Here is a 20,233-nt window from a genome sequence, read left to right as displayed (position 1 = left end):
GAAAGATTTCGCAAGGTCCCACAGCTGGCAAGCAACTGAGTTTGCACTACATCTCTGTCTTCTAACTTGCAATACAGGTTGTTTTTCACCATTCTACGATGCATCAATGGGATGTGTACCTAACATCATAGTATGGTTAGTGCTTCTGTGTTTAAGGGAAGGCAGAAAAATATCAGTTAATTTTCTCTGTCATCTAATTCATTAACAACTATTCCTATCACATGTGAAGTTTTTCTCCAAGTTTCTAACTAGTATGTTTTTAATAAACTTATTTTACTTTAATTTACTTTTAGATTTACATAATTATTGTGAAGATAGTACAGAGTTCTTATATACTCCACATCATTCCCCCTGTTGTTAACATCTGGTATTAGTATAATATTTATCTATATCTATATCTATTCTATACATAAACGTCTATGTCTTTATGAAGGCAGAATTGGTTCATATTGATGTCTTCAGTTCTAATCCATAACTACATGGATCATTCTAGCTTCCTTCTCTGGAACCTCCCACTCCAACAGTGAGATCTGGCTTCCACTCTCTGCCATCCAATTAATTAATTGCTCAGTTCTGGCATGTATATATATTGTTTTCAGAATTGTTAATCCATACTCCTATGGGAAACAATTTTACCAACTAGAATGCAGTGATCAAATACAGTTCCTATTGCTTTTAGTTTTATACACTTCACTCTTTTCCAAGGTGACAGGTCAGCAGCTTTTCACCTACCACCTTCGGTGAAGTGTTTCAAATATTTATAATACACTTAGTTTCTTTTGTCGCATTCTGCATTCCATTCTAGGACGTCTTGAACTCCTACATGATTTTTTTTTAACTTGCATATATTAAATTTTACTCTTTGTACTATAAAGTCCTATGGGTTTTACAAATGCTTAATATCTTATTTTTACAATTGCAGTATCATATGTTCTGGAAAAGGCAAAACAGCAGAGACAGTAAAAAAATCAGTGGCTTCCAGTAACTTGGAGGAAAGGATATGAGGGTTAAATAGATAAAGCGCATTGTTCTTTATAGAAGGAGTGAAGAAATGTCCTTTCTGTTTCTATTTTCTGGAAGAGATTGTGAAAAATTGTAATCACTTCCTCTTTAAATATTCGGTACATTTCACCAGTTAAATCATCTGAATATGGTGCTTCCTTTTCAGAAATTTATTAATGCTATTTCATTACTAATTTAAGACTATTCAAGTTAATTATTTTTCTTTTATGACTTTTGAAAGTTGTACCTTTCAAGGATTTCATTCATTTCATCTAGTTATCAAACGTGTGGACATAGAAATGTTGTTTGTGTTTATTTATTAACCTTTTAATTTCCATGTAATTATTTGTGATGAACCCTCATTTATTTCTGATATTAGTAATTTGGGTCTTCTCTCTTTTTTTCTTGGTTAACCTGTCTATGAGTTTATCAATTGTATCTATTGATCTTTTAGTTTCCCTGATTTTCTCTGTTACTTTTTAATTTCACAGATTTTTACTATAATTCTTATTAATTGCTAAATTGCTCTCCTCTTGTTTTCTATGGTTTAAGCTTTCCTTATTGATTTTAGATCTTTCTTCTTCTCTATTATATTTATTTAATTCTTTAAATTTCTCTCTTAGCTTGTTTTCATGGCATCTTATAAATTTTGATAAGCTGTATTTTCAAAAATATTTTTATATTACGTTCTTGAGACTCTTCTTTGACACATCTGTTGTTATAATTATGTTGCTTAATCTCCAAAAATCTCCAGGATTTTCCAGATATCTTCTGTTTTTTATTTCTTTTAAAATCCATTATAGTCTAAGAACATACTTTGTATGATTTTCATTCTTTTAAGTTGTTAAGGTATATGTTATGGTCCAAAATGTCATCTATCTTGGGGATAATTCCATGTAAGTTTGAGTAGAATGTTTATTCTATTGATGTTGGATGGAGTATTCCATTAGTGTCAATTAGATAAAGTTGATATTTCTCTACAAGTCAACTATTTCCTAATTGATTTTCTACCTACTTGGCCTATTATTTAATGTTTAAGTATCCAATTACAATACTGGATTCGTCTACTTCTCCTTTCACTTTAATTGGTTTTAGACTCATGTATTTTGGCACTCTGTTGTTAAGTTCATGCATGTTTAGGGTTATGTCTTTTAAGAGTCTCATGTTCTACTAACTGAGCTAGCCATGCAGTCTTAAGGTTATGTCTTTTAGAGAATTGACTCCTTTGTTATTATGTAGAGCCTCTCTTTATCTCTGATAAATTTCTTTGCTCTTAAGTCTACTTGCTCTTGAATTAATATAGCTACTCTAGCTTTCTTTGACTAGTGTTAGCATTGTATATTTTTATCTCTTTACTATTAAACTATCGGAATCTTAATATTTAAAGCATATTTCTTCTGCATTTTGCTCTCCTAAAAAAAGTCATTTATTCTTAGTGTGCCCAGTTTTTTTCTTATTGTAAGGACTAGAGTGATGACTTCCAAACTTTTTATCTGTCATACCTAAAACCAAGAGTCTGACTAATCTTTTAAACATCAACATCTTCTTGTTCTCTTCTTCCTCTTCAGCCAGTATCAAAATTCTTGGTTATTTTTCTTGACACCTCTTTCAGAGGGCTTCCTCAACAGAGTGGTTTGATTTCTGGGAACAGCGCTCTCTCTTTTATATCACACCTATCTAACTTAAGGTGCACAGAGGGCTGTGCAACTTCCTTACTTAGAAATCTAGCTGCTTCTAACACCTGGTCTCAATGATGATGTCAGCTTTACTCACAGCTTTGTGAAACATTCGTATGTACTTGTAGAGATTTCACTGTGTTTTCTTTCATTTTGGTTTTCTTTGGAAATACTCCAGAATATCAGTCAAGTTGTATGAATCCTATCTGAGAACGTAATTCAAATTCCTTCTCATGGGGTTCTCAAGCCTATAAAAAGTAATGATTAAAGAATGGGATACCTAAGAATCTGATATAATATTCTAACAGTCAGGGAATGATGTCCTGCACAGATCATAGTAGATGGCAAATAACAGTATAGATTGTCCTCTAACCAGAAATGTGGTGGGAAGAAGTCCAAAGTTGGGCAAGTCAGGATTGAACAATTTCTCAAGAACACAATCTTTCTACCATGTCGAATTTTGTGTGTTAGATGCTTGTATCTTATCTCAAGATGGCTGCACCATCTGCGTCTATTTGTTTTATCAGAAAAGCTCTTTTTTTCCCTTACAGCAGCTAGTGAGATTTTTATTGTGACATAAAGTAAAAATATACTGATTTAAAGAAATGCTTTATAAGCTCTTCTTTAAAAAAAATATATGTGTGTGTGTATACACACACGCGCGCGCGCACACACACACACACACATATATAATCTTTATATTACAAGTACCTCTAGTGGAAGAGAGACTGGAGAAGTGAATGTTTAATCTTTTCAACCTCCCTAGAAAGTGTGCTAGGGAGGAGTTTAGAATGAGCGTAAAGTAATGCATGGCAGCAGTCTCTGTTGACTGGCTCAAACTAGTTTCAGAAACAGTGAATTCTCTCCTTTAATTCTTGCCATAACTCTGGCATAGAATGGAATGGTGGACAATATGGTGTGGATTGAGAGGTAAGTTTTCTGACTTTGATATTATTACTTTTCTTCTTTCTCATTTTAAAAGCATGTTTCACATTTCTACTCCTCCATAAAACTGGACCACTCCAGTCTCTCTTCATAAAGAAACTATTATAGTCTATATTATTCATTTAGTATGTATGTGTGTCAGTGTAGGTCCTCTGATAAGAAGGTTGTTAGACATAGTTAGGAGTGTAAATGGTTTATTGGGGGATGATGTTTATGAGAAATAAAAGGGAATAAGGCAAAGTTGGATAGAAAGAACCTCAGACTATGAGGCAGATCTGATGAAAGTTTGGCCAACCCAATAAGGAGCTCTTGAAAAAAGATTGTCCATTAGTAGAGTCTTGTATTAGGCAAGAATGACCAGTCCCTAGTATCTGCACTATGATCAATTATTGGCTGAGAGATGCCTGGGAAAATGATGAATTTGATTCAAATGCTGCAATGAATATCAAAGGCCCTGCAGATAGAAGATTTTAGCTAATTGGTCCTTTCATGGCTGAATGCCAAGTTTTTTCTTAAAGTGAGAGCTGGATTGTGAACCTCCATGGCTGCCACTAAATGATTTTTCAGTCATGTTAATTATCAAACTGCCCACAAGCTCTTCTTGTCTCTACTATGTATAAAATAACATGCTAGGCAATTTGAGAATTTAAGGAAGCGTAAGACACTTTCTGTGTTGGTTATCTTCTGTTTTCCCCTCCAGATTCACTCTTTACCCTTCTCTATCTGGCTCAGTGCTCCTGGAGGCTACCCTATTAGACCTGACCAATTAAAGCCTCAGCAAGAAATTAAAAGAAGGGGAAAGGATAAGGTAACATTTTCTCCTGGACACCCTCTCATTTTTTCTGGACTCCCCTTTTAGAGATCACATTAGGTTGGCTTTGTCACTTGCCCCAAGTCACTGTTCTTAAGATTCTTCTGTGCAACTTTCTCTCCTTTCAGGTTCTAATAACCTCTCTTTCTCTTTATCTCTTCATTTTGCAGGCATAGGGGTAGTAATAGCTACGACTATCTGTAACAGCACAAATAGGTTCCTGCACTATTTCTGTAGCTTACTTACACCCTGTCCAAATCTTTGTTAATAGACCCTTTGTAAATAAAACCTCTGTAAATTATCTTTATTGGAGTATACCACCTGTTTTCAGATGGCATATGAATATGCCATCTCTATCTAATTAGTTCGATATCAATAACATGAGGTAGAACTTCACCCCAAATTTTTAATTAAAAAACACATTTTATCTAATATGGTTTCTTTCATTAATACTTGTATTTCTCCATTTATTCACTCGGTTCAGCAAAAAATGTATTTTGTGCCTACTGTGTGTCATGTGCTGCTATGTTAGATACTGTACACAGAGATATTGGTCCAGTTATCAAAGAGGAGACTAGAACACAGGCACAAATTATAAAATACAGTCAAGTGACAAGGGAGCTGAGAGTAAATATACCCAATTGAACTATAAACACCTGGAAGACAACGTAATCATTTTAAACCTAGGAAGCCAGAAAAGGTTTTGCTGAAAATTTGACACTTGAATGAATTTTGAGAGGTATCAAAAAGTAGACAAAATAAAAGAAAGTATGATCTGAGGCTCAGGTTTCATGTGGCTAAAGAATGGGATGAAGAGAAAAAGAAATCTGAGAAAGCTTGCAAAAGCATGTCAAAGTCATAAAGGGCACTACACCCCATGCTAAGGACCTCAGATAGTATTCTGTAGACAGTGAAGAGGTATTAAAAGGTTCTATTCAGGGATGCGAGAATGACCAAATGTACATTTTAGAAAGTTCATCTGATGGTATCCAGGAGGGTGAATTAGAGAAAAGTGAGAGACTCAGTGAGATCAGTTTAATAGCTATTACAATAGCTCAGGCGAAAATGGAAGAGACCTTGAACTAAAATAGTAAGTACTACTACTACTACTACTACTACTAATAATAATAATAATAATAATAATAAAATAATATTGATAATAACATAGAGAACTGGAGACTGATTAGAAGATGTTGTTGATTGAATCATCAAGGGAACAAGAAAGTACTACTACTTTGGGAATGAACTGTAATTCTTGAATGGCATTTGAATACCAGGAGCTGATTTTCAATTGTCTATAATAATCTAAAGGTAAATACCTTGCCCAAATGGGACTGAATAACTATGTTCTGGTGTTTATTATTGCTTTAAAATAGGAAGAATGGATAATCTCTTCTTTAAATTTCCTGTGCAGTTGTGTAGTGAAACCACTTTTTTAAAAAAGAATATCCTATGGGAGAAGAAACTTAATAGAAGTTATATGTAAAGTCACATTACTTTGTGACTTTGCATATTTCCATTTTCCATCACATATGATTGCAAATTTGTCTCTACAAAGTAATAGCCTTTTCTTCTTTATTCTTGTTAGCTCATATATTTTTTTTCTCTTTATAAAAAAAAGTTATGTAGCCTGGGAAAAGAAATTGAAAGTAATGGTACTTCCTATGAAAAAGTACTGCATTTAAAAAGCCAAGCATTTTAAATAACACCATGTTGTAAGTTTCGATATCTACTCAAAGAGATTCTTTTCTTCTTTTGATAACTTATTCATGCACTTCCTAGTGATGTTAATGATAATCATTGTGTACTTTTAAAGAAGAGAATAAAGTTTGTCCTAAAAATAACTCTGGAAAATATTTCTTATTTAGTCCTTCAGAACTCCTACACTGAAAAATGTTCATTGTGCCTCTTATTTCCTGTTGGTGCTTTTTTTGTCATAAAAAAATAAATGTTGACAAGAAGTAAGAATTTTCCTATTAGAAAAAAATTGAAACCTCAAACAGACAAAAGGACAAAAGGTAGAATAGTCAATTGACTAAAAAGTATGCAAATGAAAAATGAGTATATGAAAATGTTCAACTTAAATAATAAAAAGAAATGCAAATTAAACCAACAAAGAAATTGTTTCATCCATAAATTTTCAAATTATAAAGTATTAATACCCAGTTTTAACTAAAGTGTAATGAAATAAACTGCTTCATATAAGGCTGATATAAATCAGCATAAATTATCACAAGTTTACTAGAGGGCAATATGGAAATGTGTATTAAGATATTTAAAAATATTTACAGTCTTTGAGCAATCAATTTCACTTCTAAAAATGAATCCTAAGGAAATTAAGACAAACGTCCAGTGAGATTTAGCCAAAGTGTAATATTTGCCATGTTATTGATAGCAAAGAATTTAGTATTTATGTGTGTGTGGAAGAAAATAAATAATCCACAACAAATATTTGTTTAAATCTATTTATCTGAAATATTTATCATATATTTATAATCTGACCTGGTTCCCATAGGTAACAGAGATAGTACACTTGAAATAAGGTAATTCCAGAATGGCTTATTTATATGCAGGAATATAGAGCTAGTAACAGCCAAGATGCCACAATTCTAGACTTGAAAGCATAAGAGAAAGGGACAAGATTGTTGTATAGAGTTGGTCACCTTAAGATGAGCAGTGAATGACCTTTGGTTAAGGAAAATATCCAGCCCAAGGCAATCTTTCAGGCAGAGATCTATAGATCAAAAATCCTATCTCATACCCCTTTGTTCCCCACAGTCTATTGCCAGGACTGTCCACTCACCAAATCCAATAGGAACATCTTCTTGTGTGGTTTATATAGTCAACTTCTGATAGAGAATAGAGACTTGTGGTGGTAGTGATGGTGGGAGATGGTGAATGATAAAAGGTTACAGAATAGTGGAAAATGAATGGGGAGGGGGAGTAAAATAGAAGTCAACTCATAGAGTCCACTCCTTTTGATTTGAAGTATTGTATTTCATTAGGCTAAAACCTTCATTATCTCAACAAAGGAGTACATGAAGACCCATCAAGGACCTTATCATGACAAGATAATAAAAATCTCATCATATGCTCACCCAAAATATAAATTATTAACTAACAAAAGAGTTCATATAATACGGTGTGAGATAAGGGACTAGTTACACAAAATGTTGGTGTGCTAGACCCCTCTTCTGTGGCTAGTTATAAAGGGTAAGTTGATAATCATAGCTACCTTCCTCTGCCACATATTACACATACCTTTACCTTTGCTGGCATATCAGCTAGATGGTAATCTTTACTAGGAGGGGTATGTAGTCTAAACTTTAATCCATAAATCTCAGCCTTTGATATCTGGTTTTAATTGCAATAATGCAATCTTTCAAGGATCAGGACTACTGAGTATAATAAAATAAAATATGCCCTAGGGAATGTCCTGGATTTCAACCGAGTCTTTCTTGCCCTTTCTGTGTAGCAACAACCAAATTCCCCTCTGATAATCAGAATACACCGCTTACCCAGTACAGTAACCCTCTTCTATGGCTATTGGTTCAGTGGCATGAAAAGACCAAAATAGCTCAGTTACCACTATTTGGACCATACCCATGTTCTCTGGTACGAGGAATTCTCTCTTGGTTACTAGGACATCTACACCCATGGAACACATGTTTGTAGTAGCTGGAACAAAAACACTTCCTGTAGGTTATTAGGTACATTAGTTATGCCATTGGTTTCTGGACTCATACATTATTATGATAAGGAATTATTACATATTGTCATTGTCATTGAAGTTTCAGCCATCCACTACACTCTACATAAAGCCAGCTTCTTCTGCATGAAATATTGCCTGGTAAAGTCAGTAAAATCTACGAGCATTGGAAGAAAATTTTTATAACCAAGTCATAAAATAAATGAGTGAAAGTCTGTATTGTAAAGATGAAACTCTAATTTTCTACCCTCACTCAAGACCATAACAAGGCTGTCAGACTTAGAGTCCTCTGGCAAGTGATTAAAAAATTATTTTCTAATGAGACTGAACTTCCTTAGAGAGATGATTCATAAATACTGACATTTTGGGAATTTTCAATGAAAAATATTCTTGGCCATTTATTTAATTGTAAAGTCCCTTGTTCATCAAGGCAGACCCATGGACAAAGAACTTCTGATAAACTTTTTGTTATCTCAACTGTATGAATGGGCCATCAAGAATCACCAAACATTTGAGGAAAGTCATCAACACAAAAAAAGATAGAGTGGGGTTTGTTTCATAAACTATATAAATGTCTAACCAATGTACTGTATACTTGAAATTAATAATAAAATACAATTTTTAATAAAAGTCCCCCAAAACTTGTGATAATGAAGAGAACAGGAGAACTTAATTTATATAATCAGAGTTTAAGAATTTTCATTAAAAATTAAAAATATTAAGGCTTGGGGTCAAGATGGTAGACTAGGTAAATGCAAGGTTCGCCTCCTCGCAGGTCCACATTGAAATTACAATCAAATTATAAGAAATAATGAAGGTAGAGAATTACCTGAAGTCCAGCAGATCATAATGTGTACATCTGATAATATAAATGAGCCACATTGTAATCAATAGGCGGGGCAAAGGCATGAATCATGCCGGACCCACACTGGAGGTGGCGGAGGAATGCCGGGAAGGAGAATGAGGCTTCAGAGGCCACCCCAAAGAAGAGAGAGGAATCTTAGCTCCATATAGGGCTCCCCAGTCCAGGGAAGAGGAGTTCTCAAAAACTCTGATTGTAAAAATCAGAGGGCATTTTGGCCATAGGGGTGAAATTATAAGCAACTGAAATCCCAGAGGCTCCATTAAAGGGCCCACACATAGGCTCTCTCACCCGCGGACACTCACCCAGGGCACCAGCAGTGGGATGGAGGCTTGGGAAAGATACGTATGGGAAAAGACTGCATTACCCAATGCTAGAACAAGGGCTGGACAGGTAGCTGCCATTGTGCCTCGGTTGGGCTCCCCTCTGCAGAGCAATCTATAGACCAGCGGCTCCAGCTTGCCTGTGCAGATCCCTCCCCCCACATGACCAATACTGAAGGTGCTCTGACCTGAGGAGATGGGCCCGCCCAACTCACATATTTCCCAGGGGCGGCTTGGTGTGCGAAAGGAGGGTTGGGGGGGGGCGCTGTGCTGTCCTGCCCTGCCTCTCCCTAGGGCCAAACATTCTACAAAGGAAAAAGACCTCAACCAGTGCTGTGAGAGCATTTTGGGGATAGTTTCAGGAAGATCACTGCTAACAACATGAGCCTGGGCAGAATGCGGGGAGCTGTGGGCCAGTCCCAGACAGAAGCTGGTTTTGCCGTTATCTGTGACTTTTGTGAGAACATGTGCGTGGACAGAGAAGTTGCAGCAAGATTGAGACTGTATTAGTCTGATGACCATTGTCTCTCTGAAACCCCATCCCACCCATCTCAAAAATTGCCTTTGGAGGCTCAGCCATTGATAGGCAACCACCTCCAGACCCTGCCCCTCTTGGGAGTTGCACAGTTGATACAGTCAACAGACCTTGGCTAGTGCAGTGAGCACATTTAGGAAAAATCAGCTGCAGATAGACCCCCTGATGCCTGCACAAGCTGCAATACCTCTTGAGGGACTTCAGGGGTTGGTGGAATTGCTCCAGATGGCAGCTGGTCTAACTGTGATCAGGGACTACAATGGAAAAGCATGGACACAGAAGTTGCTGCAAAACTGAGACTGTATTGGCGTGATGGTCCTTGTTTCTCTGATACCCTGCTTCACCCAAGCCACAAAGTGTCTGCAGCATGGCGACAGGCAGCTGCCCCTGCCCTATCCCTATCTAGGGTTCCTCCTTCTGTTCAGGCAACAAATATTGACTATTTAAGTAAGAAAATTTCAAGAAACATAGTGACAGGCAGATCACTGCTGCCAGCATGAGATACAATATCTCTTGGGCATATCGTAAGGTTTAGTGGGTCCATCCCAGATGGCAGTAGGTCTTCAAGTGATATGTGACTTGTGAGAGCCCACAGTCGCAGAACTGTTGGCAAAGCTGGTGGTTTTTAGGGTTGATGGCCCTGTGCCTCACTGAGACATCACCCCAACTAACCCACAACTTACCTGTGGTAAGCTAGTTCCCAGACAACCTAGTCCCATCCTGTGCTTCAACACCAAACGATATCACTCAATTTGGGACACACGAAAAGCCCGTATATCTGGGAGAAGCTCTCAATAGCAGGCTACGAACTCTGACCCACGAACTTCAGTAATTCCTGAACAGATCTTGGGTGTTTACAGGACAGAGGTGGGAAGCTGCTGGCTTTCCCGAGAACTGAAACTTGTACATGGAACCACAGAGGCACTACTGGCATGTAAACTACACTGCAGTGGTAGGAGTAAATCTACTCAAATTATCCAAGTGACTCCCCGGGTCCCTGCACCACTGAATGTATATATCACCCAGGTACTCTTCCATCTGCAAAGTTTTACAGGCAATTGAAAGGCAGCCTCAGGCCCTGAGGAGCACTGGTCCTTCTGCTAAACACCCCAGGCTTGATACAGGGGGTAACGGAACAGTAGTCAATAGCATTGTCTCTTCCACTTATCTATATATCTAGCACAGGTAGCAAGCGGCTGCGGATTGCTTTGTGGCACTAACAGGTTGCCCCAAGCAATCGAAGGCACTGGCTGACTTTGGCCAATTGGGGAGGTCCTCCCAAGGGGCCACAAAACCAATGCATCTGGAAGTTGGCACTAGACTACAAAAGGGCAACTCCTGACTAGCCCTATTAGTGGTACACACAAAGGGTCGTCTCAACAAGTACACAAGTCTGTTAGGGCAAATTACACTCAGTGGACACAGCCCTCACATAGCAACTCATACCTGGGAGCATAGCCAGTTCCCACAGTTAGTCAATCTAAGTGTTAATTCCATTCACCGAGGTACTAACACCAATGAAGGCGTAGCTACAACAGAAAATCACATACGAGCCACACAAAGAAGACGTTCAGAGTCCCTGGTACAGATTAGGGTGAGTGTGCAACTCAGTCACATAGGACAACTTCCACAGAAGGCCATCTGACCAAGGCTGAGAGATGAATCAAATATTCCTATAAAAATGAACACAGAGAGGCTAATAAAATGAGAAAGCAAAAAAAAAAATGTCATGAATGAAACAACAGGAGAAAACTTTAGAAAATAAACTAAATGAAATGGAGGCAAGCAACCTACCAGAGACAGATTTAAAATATTGGTTATAAGGATGCTCAATGAATGTAGGGTGAGAATGGATGGAATCAATGAAAACTTCAATAGAGAGGTAGTAAGAAAAAAAAGTTTTTAGAAACCATAAAAATAACTAGACCGAAGTGAAGAATGCAATAATTGAAATGAAGAATACACTAGAAGGATTCAACAGTGGATTGGTAGAAGCAGAATATTGAATTAGTGAACTGGAAGACAAGGTAGCAAAAAATATCCAATCAGAACAACGAAAAGAAAAAAAAATTTAAAAAGGTAGTTTATGAGACCTCTGGGACAACATGAAGCATAACAATACCTGGATTATAGGAGTACCCAAAGAAGAGAGAAAGCAAGGGATTGTGACTCTATTTGAAGAAATAATGATGGGAAACTTCCCTATCCTGGCAAAAGAATTATACATACAAGTCCAGGAAGCACAGAGTCCCAAATAAAAGAAATTCAAACAGACCCACACCAAGATATATCATAATTAAAATGCCAAAGACAAAGAGAGAATCGTAAAAGCAACAAGGAAAAGGCAACTAGTTACTTACAAGGGTACCCCCATAAAAATGTCTGCTCATTTTTCAATATAAACTTTGCAGGCCAGAAGGGACTGTCAAGAAATATTTAAAGTTGTGAAAAACAAGAATCTACAACCATGAATACTCTACCCAGCAAAGCTTTCTTTAAAATGGAAGGTAAGATAGAGAGCTTCCCAGAGGGGAAAAGCATAAAAAATTCATCTCTAACAAGCAGGTATTGTAAAATGTTAGAAGGCTTCTGTAAAAATAATTAAAAGAATGGGAGAGGGGACAAAACAAGTAAACACAAATAATAAAAATGGCGATAACTATGTACCTATCAGTACTCACTTTAAATGTGAATGGATTGAATGCTTTAATCAAAAGATATAAGGTAGCCGAATGGATAAAAAAACAAGACTCATGCACGTGCTGTCTACGAGAGACCAACTTCAGATCAATTTACACTCACAGACTGAAAGTAAAGGGTGGAAAAAGATATTTTATGCAAAAGAAAATGGGAAAAAAAGCCAAGGTAGAGATACTTACATCAGACCAAACAGAATTTAAAACAAAGGCTATAATAAGAGACAAAGAAGGACATTACATAATGATAAAGGGATCGATAAATCAAGAAGACAAACCCTAGTAAACATATACACACTCAGCACAGGAGCACCTACATACATAAAACAATTATTGGCTAACATAAACAGAGAGATCAACAGTAATACACTCATAGTAGGACACTTTAACACCCCATTGACACCAATGGACAGATCTTCCTGACAGTAAATTAACAAGGAAACAATAGTCCAAAAACACACTAGACTAGATGGATTTAATAGATATTTTCAGAGTATTTCACTCAAAAGCAGCAAAATATACATTTCTCTCAAGAGCATATAGAGTATTTTCCAGGAGAGACCACATATTAGGACACAAATTAAGTCTCAATAAATTTAAGAAAATTGAAATCCTATCAACTGTCTTCTCTGATCACAATGGTATGAAACTAGAAATGCACTACAAGAAAAAATGGTATATTGCACAAACACATGGAGGGAAAATAACATGCTACTAAACAATGAATAGGTTAACAAAGAGATCAAGGATGAAATCAAGATACCTAGAGACAAATGAAAAAGAAACCAAAATGACTCAATATCTATGGGACACAGTGAAAGCAATCCTAAGAGGGCAATTCATAGCAATACAGGACTACCTCAAGAAATAATAAAAAGCTCAAACAAACAATCTAAACTTACGCTTAAAAGAACTAAAAATAGAAGAGCAAACAAAGCCCAAAGTGAGTAGATGGAAGGAAATAATAAAGATCAGAGTGGAAATAAAGAAAATGGAGTCTAGATAAACAATACAAAAGATTAATGAAACCAAGAGCTGATTCTTTAAAAGGATAAGCAACATTGATAGACCCTTAACCAGACTCATCAAGAAAAAAGGAGGACTCAAATAAATAAATTCAGAAATAAAGGAGGAGAAATAACTACAAACTCTACAGAAATACGAAGGATCATAGGAAAATACTGTGAGCAATTATACACTGACAAATTGGATAATCTGGAAGAAGCGGATACATTCCTAGAAACCTACAATTTCCCGAGAATGATAAAGAAGAAACAAAATATGAACCAACCAATACAATCAATGAAGTCAAATCAATAATCGAAAATCTCCCCAAAACAAAGTCCTGGACTAGATGGCTTCATTGGAGAATCACACCAAACATAAATACAAAGAAGAATTAACACCTGTTCTTCTCAAAGTATTCCAAAAAGTTCAAGAAGAGGGAAGGCTCCCTAACTCCTTTTATAAGGCCACCATTACCTTAATTCTCAAATCAGATAAAGACATTATTTTAAAAAAAGAAAACCATAGGCTGATATTTCTTAGGAACATTGATGCAAAAATCCTCAACAAAATATTAGCAAACCGAATTCAGCAATACATTAAAATTTTCATACACCATGGTCAAGTTGGATTTATTCCTGAGATGCAAGGTTGGTCAATAACTTCAAATCAATTTATATAATGCTCCACATTAACAAATCAAAAAATAAATATCATATGATCATATCAATAGATTCAGAAAAAGCATTTGACAAAATCCAACATCCATTTATGATAAAAACTCTCAGCAAAGTGGGAATAGAGGGAATATACCTCAACATAACAAAGACCATGTACGACAAACCTACAGCTAACAACACAGTGAATGGGTAAAGGCTAAAACTGTTTTCCTTAAGATCAGGAACAAGACAAGGATGCCCACTTTCACCACTCCTCTTCAACATTGTATTGAAAGTCCTAGCCACAGCAATAAGACAAGAAAGATAAATAAAAAAAGTATCTGAACTGGAAAGGAAGATTTAAAACTCTCGTTATTTGCGGATGACTTTATACTATAAATAGGGAACCCTAAAGATTCCCCCCACCCCAAAAATGTTAGAACTGATCAATGAATTTGGTAAAGTATATTACAAAATAAATATTCAAAAGCCATTGGCATTTTTATATAACAATGATACACTTTCAGAAAGAGAAATTAATAATACAATCCCATTAACGATCAATTTATGTCATACACCACAGTAACAAATTGAAAGATAAAAATCATATGATCATATCAATTGGAAACAATAAAATACCTGGGAATTAAATTAACCAAAAAGGTAAAAAAAACTTGTTCTCAGAAAAATATAAATCATTGCGAAAATAAATTGAAGAAGATAAAAATAAATGGAAGCATATACTGTGCCTATGGGTATGAAGAATCAACATCATTAAAATGGCCTTATTACCCAAATCGATCTGTAGATTCAATGCAATCCCTATCAAAATAGCAACGACATTTCTTTTCAGAGAGCTAGAACTACTCATCTTAAAATTTAAGTGGAACCATGAAAAACTCCAAATAGCCATAGCAATCTTTAGAAAGAAGAACAAAGTTGAAGGTATTGCACTACCTGTTATCAAACTATACTGCAAAGCTACAGTAATCAGAACAGCATGGAACAGGCAAAACAAACAAACAAAACAAACAAACAAACAAACAAAACAGATACAGTGATCAATGGAAATGAATAGAGAGCTCAGCAATAAATCTATGCCTATATGCTCACTTAATATATGACAAAGGAAGTAAGAATATACATTTGGGTAAAGACAGTCTCTTCAATAAATAATGTTGGGAAATTGGACCGATATATGAAAAAAAATAGAAAATGGACTACCTTCTTATACTGCATATAAGAATAGATATAAAGTGAATTAGACTTAAATGTAAGATACGAAACCATAAAACTTCTAGAAGAAAACATAGGCAGTAATCTCTCTGTTATTGCTACTGTTAATTTCTTTTCAGACATATCTCCTTGGGCGAGAGAAACAAAAGAAAAAATAAACAAATTGGACTATATCAAACTAAAAATGTTTTGCATGGCAAAGAAAACGATCAATAAAACAAAAAAGACAACCATCTGAATGGGAGAGGATATTAGTTTATGATACACCTGTTAGGGGTTAATGCCCAAAATATATTAAGAACTCAAAGAACTCAATAATAAAAACACAAACACAAACAATCTGATTAAAAAATAGGCAGAAGACCAGATAGATATTTCTCCAAAGAAGACTTACAGATGGCCAATAGACATATGAAAAGATGCTCGAGGTCACTAGTCATCAAAGAAATACAAATTAAAACCACAATGAGCTATCATATGACCTCTGTCTGAATAGCTATCACCAATAATTCAAAGAATAAGTTTTGGCGAAGATATGGAAAATAGAGAACACTCATATATTGTTGGTAAAATCACAAATTGATATAGCCGGTGTGGAAAACAGTCTGGAGGTTCCTCAAAACATTAAAAATGGGTATAAGATTTGACCCTGCAGTTGCACTTCTGTGTATTTATCCAAAGAAAACCAAAACAATAATCTGTAAAAATCTATATGCATCCCTTTGTTCAAGGCAGCACAATTTACAATAGCCAAGATATGGAAGCAACCTAAATGCCCAGCAACAGATGATCGAATCAAGAAATTATACTTAATATGAGCAATGGGATCTTACTAGAACATTAAAAAATGAAATTGTTCCATTTTTAATGACATGGATGGACCTAGAAGTTATTATGCTGAATGCAATAAGTCAGACAGAGGAAGATAAATATCATATGATTTCACTTATATGCAGGATCTAAGGAACAAAAAGAACAAAGTAATAGAAAGCAGACTTGCAATTATAGAGGACAATCTGGTGATGACAGAACGGAGAGGGGCGGGGAGCTGGGAGAAAATGGTTAAAAAGTACAAATCAGTAGTTGAAAGATGGTCATTGGGAGGTGGAGCACAGCATAGAGAATGCAGTCAGCATCAATGGAATGGCTAGGTGTAGAGCCAGAGGAGAGAAAGAGCAATCAGGGGGATTGTTTCATAAACTATATAAATGTCTAACCAATGTCCTGTATAATCGATACTAATAATAAAATATTTTTTAAATAAAAATATTAAAATAAGAATTTTCATTAAATTATAATATTCAGTCATGAAACTATCCCAGAAATTGGAACCAAAAGGCAAAAAGATTTACAATTAAGACAAATTTTTTTAAAAAAATAAATTGTATCCCAGGCAATAAGAGTTTCGAAAGTGATAAATTTTCCCAGAATTATTTTCTGTTTTATAAGAAGTAATGCAAAAATATTTCCAAGTATTGATGGACTTGAGTCTTCAAATTGTAAAAGCCCCATAATAGCTTAACACAATAAGTAAAAATGTCTATTCCAACATACTTTATTTAGAACTTCAGAACTCCAGAGACAGGACCCTAAATTATTCTGGAGAAAACAGATGACTTACAAAATACATAAAATATACATAACATTGGACTTCTCTGCAACATTAGAAATTAGAAAACGATGGACCTATATCTGTAAAAGACAAATAAAAAACAAGCAGTGTATACATGTGGAAGTTAACATCAGAAAAAATAGCCAAAAGGCTCTTGAGGAATAGAATAGAAGGTGAAGGTGAGTAGGGGACTGCTGTTTATAATTATTATTTTGTCATAAGCTTAGTCAATCTATTTAACTTTGTCAATTATCTGAAGGTTTAAATGAAAATTGTTTTAAAAAATCAGATGTTGTACTGGATTGGATAATCTTTGAAATTACTACGAATTTACTCTTTAAAGAGTTTTAGTTTATTAGCTGTCTTGCAATGGGCAGATACAGCATATTTTCTTGCATAGAGACATGGAAACTATAGGAATGTTAATAGTAGATATAATTATCCTCCAAAACAGCAAAATGGAATTAAAATAAAAATATTCTTCATTTTTGATTACTGTAAGTGCCAGGCATTTTTATATAAATGATAACTGATTATCACAATAATCCTACAGAATATTAAAGATTTATTAGAAACCGAGATCCAGCATGACAAAGATACTTCATGGTCACAATTAGTTAATGACAGAGATGAATTTGCCTACAGAATCCAGAGTTCTATATCTAACATTGCTACTTGACGTTGAAATGCAAAAAGACCCCAAGTTGCTTAGGCTTTGGACATATGAAAGAATGGAGAAAATATGCCTCCAGTGGATACAGTTTCAGACTCCACAATCTTCCACATGACACTAAAAATACCCAAGTGAAAAAAGGGAAAATAGAGTGCACACTCACAAAATTCACTCTCTCTCTCTCTCTCTCTCTCAACACATTGGAGAAGTATTTAAATGACGATATTGTCAAACGAAGAATACTTACAACTATAAACTACCTAGAAAACATGTAGAAAGATATTTTTGATTACAAATGATGTTTCTATCATTTGCATAAGGTATTGAGTAAATCATCAATTTGGAGAACTGAAGGATAGGATTGGTATTTATAATTTCATAAATTTAAACTTTGCTATAATTTAAAATTTACAGTTAACAAAAATAGAACAAAGAACTCTTACATATTCTTTACCCAGATTTGTTAAATATTTATATTCTGAACTATTGCGCCTGCCACCTTCGATATTTTTCCTGAAACATTTTAGGCCTGAAACATTTTAGGGTAGGCTGCAGACCTCATCTTTTACCCTTCTATACTATAGTAAGAAAATAAATCAATTACTTTGGGACTAAGTACAAAGACATTTTCTTATATTACCATAGAACAATGAACAAAATTAGAAAATTTACATTAATAATTGACTATTATATAATCCGTAGTTCACTTTAAAAAATTTTAAACTATTTTATATTATTTATTTATTTTTTTAAAAACATTTTATGGTGACATTGGTTAATGAAATCCAATAAGTTTCAGCTGTACACTTTAACAATAAGGCATATATATGTATGCTGTGTTCACCTCTCATAGTTAGATTTCTTTCTGTCACCACATATTTCACCCCCGTTAACCTATCAACCTCCCTCCTCCCCCCATCCTCTACACTCTGGTAACCACTAGTCTATAGTCTATGCCCATGAGTCTGTTTTTTTTTTGTTCTGTTAATTTGCTGCTTTTCAGTTTATCTCCTACATATAAGTGATATCATGTGATTTTCAACTTTTTCTGTCTGGCTTATTTCACTTAGCATGATTATCTAGAGGTCCATCCATGTGGTTGCAAATGGCACTATTTCATCTCTTCTTATGGCTAAATAATATTCCATTGTGTGTGTGTGTGTGTGTGTGTGTGTGTGTGTATACCACAGATTCTTTAGCCAATGATCTATCGATCTATCAAAGGACACTTTGGTTGCTTTCATGTCCCAGCCACTGTGAATAATGCTGCTATGAACATTGGTGTGCAAAAATCTTTTTGGATATGGAATTTCAAATATTTGGGGTAAATATACAGTACAGGAAGGGATTGCCGGATCATATGGTAGGTCAATTCTTAGTTTTTCGAGGAACCTCCATACTGTTTTCCATAATGGCTGTACCGCTTGGCAGTACCAACAGCAGTGTATAAGGGTTCCTTTTTCTCCACATCCCCTCCAACATTTGTTATTACTTCTGTATTCTAACAGGTATGAGATGGTATCACACTGTGGTTTTGATTTGCATTTCCCTAATAGCGAGTGATGTTGAGCATCTTTTCAAATATTTGTTGGCCTTTTGCATGTCCTCTAGGGAGAAGTGTCTGTTCAGGTCCTCAGCCTTTTTTATTTGATTAGATCATTTGTTTGTTTGTTGTTGTTGTTGTTATTGAGTTGTTCGAGTTCTTTGTATATTTTGGATATTAGGCCTTTATCAGAGGCATTTTTACAGATATATTTTCCCATTTGGATGGTTATCTCTTTACCTTGTTGTTTTCTTTTGCTGTGCAAAAGCTTTTTAGTTTGATGTAGTCCCAATCATTTACTTTAACTTTTACTTCCCTTGCTTTTAAAGTCAAATTAATAAAATCCTCTTAAACCCCAAGGTCCTTGAATTTAATTCCTATGTTTTCTTCTATGAATTTTATTGTTTCAGGTCTTATATTCAGGCCCTTAATCCATTTTGAGTTAATTTTGGTGTGTGGTGATGGATACCAGTCTAGTTAAATTCTTTTGTAGATGGCTTTTTAGTTTTCCCAGCACCATTTATTGAAGAGGCTTTCCTTTCTCCATTGCATGTTTTTGACCCTTTAGTCAAAAATTATTTTCCTATATAAATATGGGTTTACTTCTGGTCTCTCGAGTCTGTTCCAATGGTCCATGTAGCTGTTTTTCTGCCAATACCATGCCCTTTTTAAAAATGTTCTCATTTAATAATTTTATTTTTAAATTTAGTTTCCAGTATACAGTACATTGGTTAAACATCTATATAGTTAATAAAAATGATCCCCCCAATTGCTCCCTCCCTCCCTCCACTGACTCTCCACCTAGTCAAAGTATTAATGCTAATTGCATTCCCTATGCTGTACTCCCCATCACCGTGACCATCCAGCAGCTACTAATTTGTACTTCTTTAGCCTTTCACCCCATTCTCCCAGCCCCTCAAGCCTTCCTCCCCTCTGTCCAACACCA

Source organism: Rousettus aegyptiacus, unplaced genomic scaffold (genome assembly GCF_014176215.1).
Source record: "Rousettus aegyptiacus isolate mRouAeg1 unplaced genomic scaffold, mRouAeg1.p scaffold_m13_p_9, whole genome shotgun sequence".
NCBI lineage: Eukaryota > Metazoa > Chordata > Mammalia > Chiroptera > Pteropodidae > Rousettus > Rousettus aegyptiacus.
Note: the sequence above shows the minus strand (reverse complement) of the source record.